An 11,423-nucleotide genomic window follows, 5' to 3' on the forward strand; every position below is an offset into this window, starting at 1 on the left:
GCTCCCCAATCCAGGCAACTTCCTTTTAAATCTGCTCTGCACCCTTTCTATGGCTTCCACAACCACTGAAGTAAGACCATGATCCAATGGTTTCCACTGGTAACTGGTAAATCTCCCAGTGTTGCCGCCGGATGTGCTTCCTCATAGCCACAGTAAATGGCTGCAGACAAATCAGGAGTTGCAGGAGCCTTGGGTCCTAAGTAACCAGGTTGACATGACTTTGAATACGGTACTCAAGGTGCTGTATCCAAATTCATGTAGTGTAAGAAATAAGGTGGATGATCTTGTTGCACTATTGCATATTACCAGGTGTGATGCTGTGGCCATCCCTGAATCATGGCTGAAAATTCATTATAGTTGAGAGCTGAATGTACAGGGTTACACGTTATATAGGAGGGATAGGAAGGTAGGCAGAGGGGTTGGTGTGGCTCTGCTGGTAAAGAATGGCATCAAATCAGTGGAAAGATGTGACATGATCAGAAGTGTTCCAAGGTTGTCAAGCCGAGGGGTGGTAGTGGGGACAAGCTCCCTCTACCTAAAAGTACTCCTCACAGCATGCACCTCAAATAGCCTCTGACAACTAAGTCCATCTCCTGGCCTTCTCCTGTGGCTTAGCCTCTAAGCCTGGCAGAACTGTTTCTACCGACAGGAGAAGGGGCGAAGGCGGGTCCTGGAGCCTTAAAAACCAGTGCTTCAGGTAGATGGAGCTCGTCAGCCTGGGAAGGCAGCCATCAAAGAGGGAAACTCTGATTTCAAACCTCTGCTGACTTGCGACCATACCCACTCATGGGAAAGGCTTCGGGAGTAAACCCTGAGGACAAATCCAGATCTGGAGTCCCTAAGGCAGTCCAACATTGCCTTCAGCATCGTTCTGGGAACTCCTGTGATGACACTGGTGCCAGGCTGTATCGGCCCTTGCCCTTCCTTTGGATGACATTGGTGTCGTGGAGAGGGGTGACTTGCAGCACGGGCAACTGTCGGTCATCCATACAACCTTGCCCAGGCCTGCACCCTGGAGAAGACACTCCAGTGTCGCCTCACCGCGACAGCACAACTAAGCAAGACTTTCCAGGCGCAGATCCATGGTCTCGCAAGACTAACAGGTGCCACCACCATGATCAGAAGATGTTGAATCCTTGTGGGTTGAGATAGGAAACTGTAAGGGTAAAAGGAAGTTGATGGCAGTTATATACAGGCCTCCCAACAGTGGCTGGGAGGTGGACCACAGGTTACAACAGGAAATAGAAAAGGCGAGTCAAAAGAGCAACGTTATGGTAGTCATGGGAGTTTTTAACATGCAGGTCAATTGGGAAAATTAGGTTGGTAATGGATCTCTAGAGTGAGATTGTTGAATACCTAAGAGATGGCTTTTTAGAGCAGTTTGTTGTTGAACCTACTAGGGGGTCAGCTAGACTAGATTGGGTGTTATGTAATGAACCAGAGGTGATAAGGGAGCTTAAAGTTTTATATTAAAAAAAAAACAACTTTGGAACCAGTGATCACAATATAATTATGTTCAACTTGAAATTTGATAGGGAGAAAGCAAAGTCCAATGTAGCAGTATTTCAGTGGAGTAAGGGAAATTAGTGGTAAGAGAGGAGTTGGCCAAAGTAAGTTGGAAAGAGCTGCTGGCAGGGATTTCAGCAAAGCAGCAATGGTGTGTGTTTCTGGGGTAAATGAGGAAGGTGCAGGACCTATGTATTGAAATAATGAAGAAATACTCAAATGGTAAGATAGTACAACCATGGCTCACAGGAAAAGTCAAAGCTATTCTAAAAGCAAAAGAAAGGGCATACAACAAAGCAAAAGACAGGATTGGGAGGTTTTAAAAAACCTGCAGAGAGCACCTAAATAAGTCATTAGAAGGAAAAGTTGAAACATAAAAGCAAGCTGTGAGGAAGGCCGGTCACTGACTACGGACGGCACATGGCTCACTTGGAAAAACACTCATCCCCAGCAGTAACAGTCACTGGGTCTGAACCAGAGCTGCTGCATGAAGCTGTCTCATAGAGGCGGCAGCAGCAACCTGCACAAGTGTGCTGATGGTGGAGGATACCATCTTTAATTGGATAATTGAGTTAATTAACTTTTGGTTAGTACAGGGGGAGGGGCTTGGTGGTTATAAGCCTCAGGTTACCAAGGCTTTGGGGTGTTAGTTTTCTTTTGTGTTTAGTCTGAGGGTGGCTATAGATAGATAGATAGATAGACAGACACAGACACAGAACCATTAGAAAATGAGGCTGGAGAAATAATAACGAGGACAAGGAGATGACTGATGAACTGAATGAGTATTTTGCATCAGTCTTCACTATGGATGTGTCAGTTGAACTGTCTTTTTGCGTGTCTCCCCCAGCTGTCAGTCTGTAGTTTTGTATTGCCATGTACTCCTGTCCCTGCTCCTGCTCTACTCCAGCCCCTGTATTACTGAGTACTGTCTCACCTGTTTCTCAGTATTACCTGTGTTGCTGCCACCTGTGTCTCATTGTGCTCCACCTATCATCTGCCTCTGTATTGTCAGTGTATGTCAGTCCTGTGTTTTCACCTGTTTGTTGCCAGATTCTGCTAGTGAATTTTCCTGAGCCTTTCCAGCAGTCGTATCTGTAGTCTGTCCGTCTGAAGTCCAACTCTACCTGCTTCCCAATTCTGGTTTTTGAATTTCTCTGAATGTTTTGATCTCTGCCGAAACTTTGATGCCGACTTTGTTGCCTGCCACCACCACACCCTCCCCCTCTTCTCTTCTCCCCCCCCGCCCCCCCCCCGGGATTTGCTACTCAGTAAATATCACAGTGCGCACAGTACTTAGTCTGCAATTGGGTCCATGCTTCAGCGTCCTGACAGGAAGACACCAGCAGTATGCCTGATGAAGGAACTGAATGGGCACAGTCTCTATTACAAAAGAGAAGGTGCTCAAAAAGCTAAAAGACCTAAAGAACTGCACCTTAGGGTTCTGGAAGAGGTACCGTTGGAGACTGTGATGGCATTAAAAATGATCTTTCAAAAATCATTGGACTCTGGAGTGTTCCAGAGGGCTGGAAAATTGTGAATGTCACTCCACTCTTTAAGAAAGGGAATTGTAGAACAGTTAGCCTGACCTCAGTAGTTGGGAAGATGGAGTCAATTGCTAAGGACGAGGTGATGGAGTACTTGGTAACATAGGACAAGATAATGCTGACTTTGTACTGTTTCCCCTCAGGGAAAATCCTACCTGACAAACCTGTTGGAATTCTTTGAGGAGATTACAAGTAGGATAGATGAGGGGATGCAGTGGATGTTCTATATTTCAGAAGGCCTTTGACAAGGTGCCACACATGAGGCTACTTGCCAAGTTAAGAGCCCATGGTATTACAGGAAAGTTACTAACATGATTAGAGCATTGGCTGATTGGCAGGAGGCAGTAAGTGAGAATGAAAGTTTCAATTTTTGCTTGGCTGCCAGTGACTAGTGACATTCCACAGGGGTTGGTGTTGGAATCATTTCTTTTTATGCTGTATATAAATGATTTGTATGATGAAATAGATGGCTTTGTTGCCGAGTTTAAGATGATATGAAGATTGGTGGAGGGGCAGGTAGTGTTGAGGAAACAGAAGGATACAGAAGGACAGATTAGGAGAATAGGCAAGAAAGTGCCAAATGAAATACAACGTTGGAAAATGCATGGTCATACACTTTCGTAGTAGAAATAAATGTGTGAACTGTTTTCTGAATGGGGAGAAAATCCAGGATTCTGAGATGCACAGGGACTTGGGAGTCCTTGTGCAGAATACCATGAATAATGTGCAGTTGAGTCTGTGGTGAGGAAGGCAAATGCCATGTTGGCATTTATTTCAATAAGTCCAGAATACAATAGCAAGGATGTGATGCTGAGGCACTGATGAGGTCTCACCTTGAGTATTGTGAACAGTTTTGGGCCCCTCATCTTAGAAAAGATGTGCTGGCATTGGAGAGGGTCCAGAGGAGGTTCACAAGGATTATTCCAGGAATGAAAGGGTTATCATACGAGAAACATTGGATGGCTCTGGGTCTGTACTCCATAAGACCATAAGACAAAGGAACAGAAGTAGGCCATTTGGCCCATTGAGTCTGCTCCACCATTTTATCATGAGCTGATCCATTTTGTCCTATTTAGACCCACTGCCCTGCCTTCTCACCATAACCTTTGATGCCCTGGCTACTCAGATACCTATCAATTTCTGCCTTAAATACGCCCAATGACTTTGCCTCCACTGCTGCCCGTGGCAACAAATTCCATAGATTCACCACCCTCTGACTAAAAAAATTTCTTCGCATTTCTGTTCTGAAAGGGCGCCCTTCAATCCTGAAGTCATGCCCTCTCGTACTAGACTTCCCCCATCACGGGAAACAACTTTGCCACGTCCACTCTGTCCATGCCTTTTAACATTTGAAATGTTTCTGAGGTCTCCCCTCATTCTTCTAAACTCCAAGGAATAGAGTCCAAGAGTGGACAAACGTTCCTCATACGTTAACCCTCTCATTCCCGGAATCACTCTCGTGAATCTTCTCCGCACCCTCTCCAATGTCAGCACATCCTTTCTTAAATAAGGAGACCAAAACTGCCCACAGTACTCCAAGTGAGGTCTCACCAGCGCCTTATAGAGCCTCAACATCACATCCCTGCTCCTATACTCTATTCCTCTAGAAATGAATGCCAACATTGCATTCGCCTTCTTCACTACTGACTCAACCTGGAGGTTAACTTTAAGGGTATCCTGTACGAGGACTCCCAAGTCCCGTTGCATCTCAGAACTTTGAATTCTTTCCACATTTAAATAATCTGCCCGTTTTTTTTTTCTGCCAAAGTGCATAACCATACACTTTCCAACATTGTACTTCATTTGCCACTTCTCTGCCCATTCTTCAAATCTATCCAAGTCTCTCTGCAGACTCTCCATTTCCTCAGCACTACCGGCCCCTCCAGCTATCTTCGTATCATCAGCAAACTTGGCCACAAAGCCATCTATTCCATAATCCAGATCGTTGATGTACACTGTAAAAAGAAGCGGCCCCAACACTGATCCCTGTGGATCACCACTGGTAACTGGCAGCCAACCAGAATAGGATCCCTTTATTCCCACTCTGTTTCCTGCCAATCAGCCAACGCTCTATCCACGTATGTAACATTCCCGTAATTCCATGGGCTCTTATCTTGTTAAGTAGCCTTATGTGTGGCACCTTGTCAAATGCCTTCTGAAAATCCAAATGTACAACATCCACTGCATCTCCCTTGTCTAGCCTACTGGTAATTTCCTCAAAAAATTGTAATAGGTTTGTCAGGCAGGATTTTCCTTTAAGGAATCCATGCTGAGTTCTGCCTATCTTGTCATATGCCTCCAGGTACTCTGTATCCTCATCCTTGGCAATCGACTCCAACAACTTTCCAACCACCGATGTCAAGCTAACAGGTCTATAATTTCCTCTTTGCTTCCTTGCCCCCTTCTTAAATAGTGGAGTGACATTTGCAATCTTCCAGTCTTCCGGAACCATGCCAGAATCTATCAACTTTTGAAAGATCATCGCTAATGCCTCCGCAATCTCCACAGCTACTTCCTTCAGAACACGAGGGTGCATTCCATCTGGTCCAGGAGATTTATCGACCTTTAGCCTATTCAGCTTCCTGAGTACTTTCGCTGTCATAATTGTGACTGCGCACACTTCTCTTCCCTGCCACCCTTGAGTGTCCGGTATCCTGCTGTCTTCCTCAGTGAAGACTGATGTAAAATCCTTCAGTTCCTCTGCCATCTCCTCATCTCCCATTACAATTTCTCCAGTATCATTTTCTATCGGTCCTATATCTACTCTCACCTGTCTTTTACTCTTTACATACTTGGAAAAAGCTTTTAGTATCCTCTTTGATATTATTTGCTAGTTTCCTTTCATAGTTAATCTTTTCTCTTAATGACCTTCTTGGCTTCCTTTTGTAAGGTTTTAAAGACTTCCCAATCCTGTCTTCCCACTAATTTTTGCTTCCTTGTATGCCCTCTCCTTTGCTTTGGCTTTGACTTCTCTTGTTAACCACGGATGCATCCTTTTTCCACTCGAAAATTTCTTCTTTTCTGGAATATACCTGTCTTGCACATTCTTCATTTTTTGCATAAACTCCAGCCACTGCTGCTCTGCCGTCTTTCCCACCAGTGTCTCTTTCCAGTCAACTTTGGCCAGTTTCTCTCTCATGCCACTGTAATTTCCTTTACTCCACTGAAATACTGACACATCAGATTTTGGCTTCTCTTTTTCTAATTTCACAGTGAACTCAATCATGTTATGATCACTGCCTCCTAAGGGTTCCTTCACCTCAATCTCTCCAATCACCTCCGGTTCATTACACAATACCCAATCCAGTACAGCCGATCCCCTAGTGGGCTCAACAACAAGCTGTTCTAAAAAGCCATCTCGCAGACATTCTACAAATTCTCTCGAGATCCAGTGCCGACCTGATTATTCCAATCTACTCGCATGTTAAAATCCCCCACAATTATCATAACACTACCATTCTGACAAGCCTTTTCTATTTCCAGTTGTAATTTGTAGTCCACATCCCTGCAGCTGTTTGGAGGCCTATAAATAACTGCCATCAGGGTCCTTTTACCCCTGATATTCCTTAGCTCAACCCATAAAGATTCTGCACCTTCTGATCCTATATCACCTCTTTCTAATGATTTAATATCATTTCCTACCAATAAAGCCATGCCTCTCCCTCTGCCTACCTTCCTATCCTTCTGATACACTGTGTATCTTTGGACGTTCAGCTCCCAGAGACATGCAAACTTTAGCCAGGTCTCAGTGATGGCCACAATATCATACCTGCCAATCTGTAGCTGTACAACAAGATCATCCACCTTATCCCTTATGCTGCGTGCATTTAAGTACAACACCTTAAGACCAGTATTTGATACTTTTTGCTTTGATTTCACTGCAACTTTATCGCACTTCAACTCATCCCAATGGCTACACATTTGCCCCATTACCTGCCTGTCTTTCCTGACATCTTTACTGCTCACTATCTTAGATTTATTTCTGTTATCCCCTTCCTCTGCTCTGTCATTCTGGTTCCCATCCCCCTGCCAAATTAGTTTAAACCCTCCCTAACAGCTCTATTAAACTTTCCCACCAGGATATTGGTCCCCTTCCGGTTCAGGTGTAACCTGTCCTTTTTGAACAGGTCATACTTTCCCCAGAAGAGATCCCAATTATCCAAGAATCTGAAGCCCTGCCCCCTACACCAGTCTCTCAGCCAGGCATTTATCTGCCTGATCCGAGTATTCTTGCCCTCGCTAGCACGTGGCACAGGTAGCAATCCCGAGATTACTACCCTGGAGGTCCTGCTTCTCAGCTTCCTTCCTAACTCCTGGAAATCTCTCTTCAGGACCTCCTCCTTTGTCCTATCTATGTCATTGGTACCAACATGTACCAAGACAAATGGCTGCTCACCCTCCCCCTTTAGAATATTCAGGACCCGATCCGAGACATCCCATACCCTGGAACCTGGGAGGCAACACACCACGCGGGTATCTCTGTCAGGCTCACAGAATCTCCTGTCTGTTCCCCTGACTATGGAATCCCCCACGACTACCACATTTCTCTTCTCCCTCCTTCTCTCCTGCACAACAGTGCCAGGCTCAGTGCCAGAGACCCGGTCACTGTGGGAGTCCCCCGTCAGGTCATCTCCCTCAACAGCATCCAGAACAAGATATTTGTTGCTGAGGGGGACAGCCACAGGGGTGCTCTCCACTATCTGGGCATTTCCCTTCCCTCTCTTGACAGTGACCCAGTGTTCTGACTCCTGTAGCCTAGGGATGATTACCTCCCTGTAGCTCCTGTCTATCACCTCTTCACTTTCCCTGATAAGCAGTAGGTCATCAAGCTGCAGCTCCAGATCCCTAACACAGTCTCTGAGGAGCTGTAACTCGGTGCACCTGGCGCAGATGTGGCCATCAGGGAGGCTGGAAGTCTCCCAGGATTCCCACATCTGACACCCTGAAGAAAGCACTAACCCTGCAGGCATGCTATCTAATTCTACAGAAATGAAACAAGAAAAATAAGTCTACTCACCCACTTCCTCGCCAAACAGACAAACTTTTTAAACCGTTAGCTGTGACAGCCCTGCTGTTCCTGTCTGTCTGGGCCGATTCACGAAAGGGGTGGCGGTGGGGCGGGGGGGAGGAGAGAAAAAAGAGTTGGCGCTATGCTCTAGCCTCTTCCCGTTTACTGCCCAAGCCCCTTGAAGCCAAAGCCCTACACTCTGCTACCGCTCACTCCGCTGCCCGCTCCGACAGCTGCCCACTGTATAGGGTGGTCTCCTTTTTAAGCTCTCTGCGTGGTCCTGCTGATGTCATGCGCCTGCGCAGTCTCGCCCTTCTTGCACTCGAAGAAGTTTTTAAAAAAACTGCCTTTCTTCACAATTCAGCTCCCACGACGCTCTGTAGTCCCGATCCAAAGGAGAGCTGTTGGTAGCAACCTGCCTTTTTAAACTCTCCGCGTGGTCCTGCTGACGTCACGCGCCTGCGCAGTCTCACTGGAATTCAGAAGGATGAGGAGGGATCTCGTTGAAACACTTTGACTGTTGAAAGGCCTAGACAGGGTAGATTTAGAAGGATGTTTCCCATGGTGGGAGAGATGAGGACAACAGGGCACAGCCTCAGGATAGAGGAGCGCCCATTCAAAACAAAGTTGTGGAGAAATTTCTTTAGCCGAAGGGTGGTGAATTTGTGGAATCTTTTGCCATATGCAGCTGTGGAGGCCAGGTCGTTGGATATATTTAAGGCATAGATTGATAGGCTTTTGACTGGAGATGGCATCAAATGCTATGGGGAGAAACCCGGTAACTGGAGTTGTGGAGGAGATCGAAACAACCGATCAGCCATGATTTAATGGTGGAGCAGATTCGATGGGCCTAATCCTGCTCTGATGTCTTTTGCTCCTACAGTTTATGATCTTACAAGGCAGCCCACTTGATTGGTACCCCTTCCACAAGCATAAAATCCCTCCGGCATCGATGAACAGTTGCAGCACTGTGCGCTATCTGCATCAAAGTTCCTAAGGGAGAACCTTCCAAACCCATGACTATCAACATCTAGAAGGACAAGAACACCAGATACTTGGGAATATTGTCACATGGAAATCCCCCTCCAAGTTACTCACCATCCAAACTTGGAAACATTACCATTCCTTCATTGTTGCTAGGTCAAAATCATGGAATTCCCTCCCTAACAGCACTGTGGGTGTCCTCTGCATTCTACATGTTTCCTCAACACTAATTTTCCACCAATCTTCGTACCATCTGCAAACTTGGCAACAAAGCCATCTATTTCATCATCTAAATCATTTATATACAGCAGAAAAAAGTGGTCCAAATACTGACCCCTGAGGAACACCACTATTCACTAAAGGATCCATTTATTCCCACCCACTGCCTTCTTACAATCAGCCAATGATCTAAGCATGTTAGCAATTTTCCTGTAATAACATGGGCTCTAAACTTGCTAACCTACCTCATGTGTAGCACCCTGTCAAAGGCTGTATGGAAGTCCAAATATACAACATCGACTGCATTCCCTTTCTCCATCTTACTTTTAATCTCCTCAAAGAATTCCAACGTGATCGCCAAGGAAGATATTCCCTTTAGGAAACCATGCTGACTTTGTCCAATGTTGTCCTGTGTCACCAAGTACTCATGACCTCGTCCTTAACACCTCAGAGACTGCAGGCGTTCAAGACAGCATCTCATCACCACCTTCTTGAGGACAACTAGGGACAGGCAATAAACAGGAAGTAACTTCATTTAAGATGCCAAGTTGGTAAATAATTTATGTAAAAAGTAGTTGATAATTAGAATTGCATTTTTTTTTAAGGCTCAAAACATTCGCGTCCATAAATCAAAACATTATACTGCATTTTCATGTCAGGTATTCAGAGGTGCTCTTAAATAGGCTTTGAACAGTGACGCGTCATTCCCTTATTTGTATTCAGACACAGCATGCAACATTATCTACACAAGCCATGGCTATTAATAAAACCATAAGACATAGAAGCATAATTGGACCATTTGGCCCATCGAGGTTGTTTCTCCACTCAACCATGGGTGATCTTTTTTTCCTCCTACTCAACCCCATTTACCGGCCATCTCCCCATACCCTTTGATGCCATGTCCATTCAAGAACCTATCCTTCTCTGCCTTGAGTACACTCAATAACCTGCCCTCAACAGCTACACGTGTCAACAAATTCCACAAATTCACCACCCTCTGGCTAAAGAAATTTCTCTGAATCTCTGTTTTGAATGGTCACCCCACTATCCTGAGGCTGTACTCTCTTGCCCTAGACTCTCTCACCATGGGAAACATCCTTTCCACAGCTACTCTGTCTGGACCTTTCAACATTTGAAAGGTTTCAATGAGATCCCACCCCCCCCCCACCCCATCCTACTAAATTCTAGCGAGTACAGATCGAGAGCCATCAAACATTCCTTGTGTGATAACCCTTTCATTCCTGGAATCATCCTTGTGAAACTCCTCTGGACCCTCTCCAATACCAGCACAACCCTTTTAAGATGAGGGCCTAAAACTGTTCACAGTACTCGAGGTGAGGCCTCAGCAGTGCCCAATGAAGCCTCAGCATCACTTCCTCGCTCTTGTATTCTGTACCTCTTAAAGTGAATGCTAACATTGTATTTGCCTTCCTCACCACTGACAAATCCTGGAAGTTAATCTTTGGAGTGTTCTGCACAAGGACTCCCAAGTCTTTTTTCATCTCAGGTTTTTGGATTTTCTCCCCATTTTGAAAATAGTCTGCACATTTATTTCTACTACCAAAGTGCATGACAAAATTGTTTCATTAGCCACTTTCCTGCCCATTCTCCTAATATAAAGCACTGGTGAGGCCTCACTTGGAGCATTGTGAGAAGTTTTGGGCCTCTTACCTTAGAAAGGATGTGCTGACACAGGAGAGGTTCATGAAAATGATGCCAGGCTTGGCATATGAAAAGTATTTGATGGCTCTGGGCCGGTCCTAATCTGTTGAAGTCCGTCCTTGTTCATACGAAGTTCACAGAGAAAGCAGTATTAACGTAACAATTGCAGCAACAATCAATACCACGGCAAGCACAAGATAGCAGAACACTGCTAAATTGTAGTGGAAAGCTGAAGGAGTGTGAAAATCAATGGCAAGGTAACAAATTTGTATAACTGAGAGCAAAGTTACTGGAAGTTGGCAGCAGTGCCAGGAAGGGGATGTGAAAGGGCTGACTGATTCAGAAGTCTGATAGCAATAGAGGCAAAAAAAAAATTGTTCTTTCATGCTCCTGTACCATCTTATGGTCTTATTGTCTTATAAACACAATGATGAAATGAGGAGGTTTTTCAAAGCTTTGGGGAGACTGTTAGAACATAGGACATAGAAAACCTACAGCAC

Source organism: Mobula hypostoma, chromosome 3 (assembly GCF_963921235.1).
Source record: "Mobula hypostoma chromosome 3, sMobHyp1.1, whole genome shotgun sequence".
Classification (NCBI taxonomy): Eukaryota; Metazoa; Chordata; class Chondrichthyes; order Myliobatiformes; family Myliobatidae; genus Mobula; species Mobula hypostoma.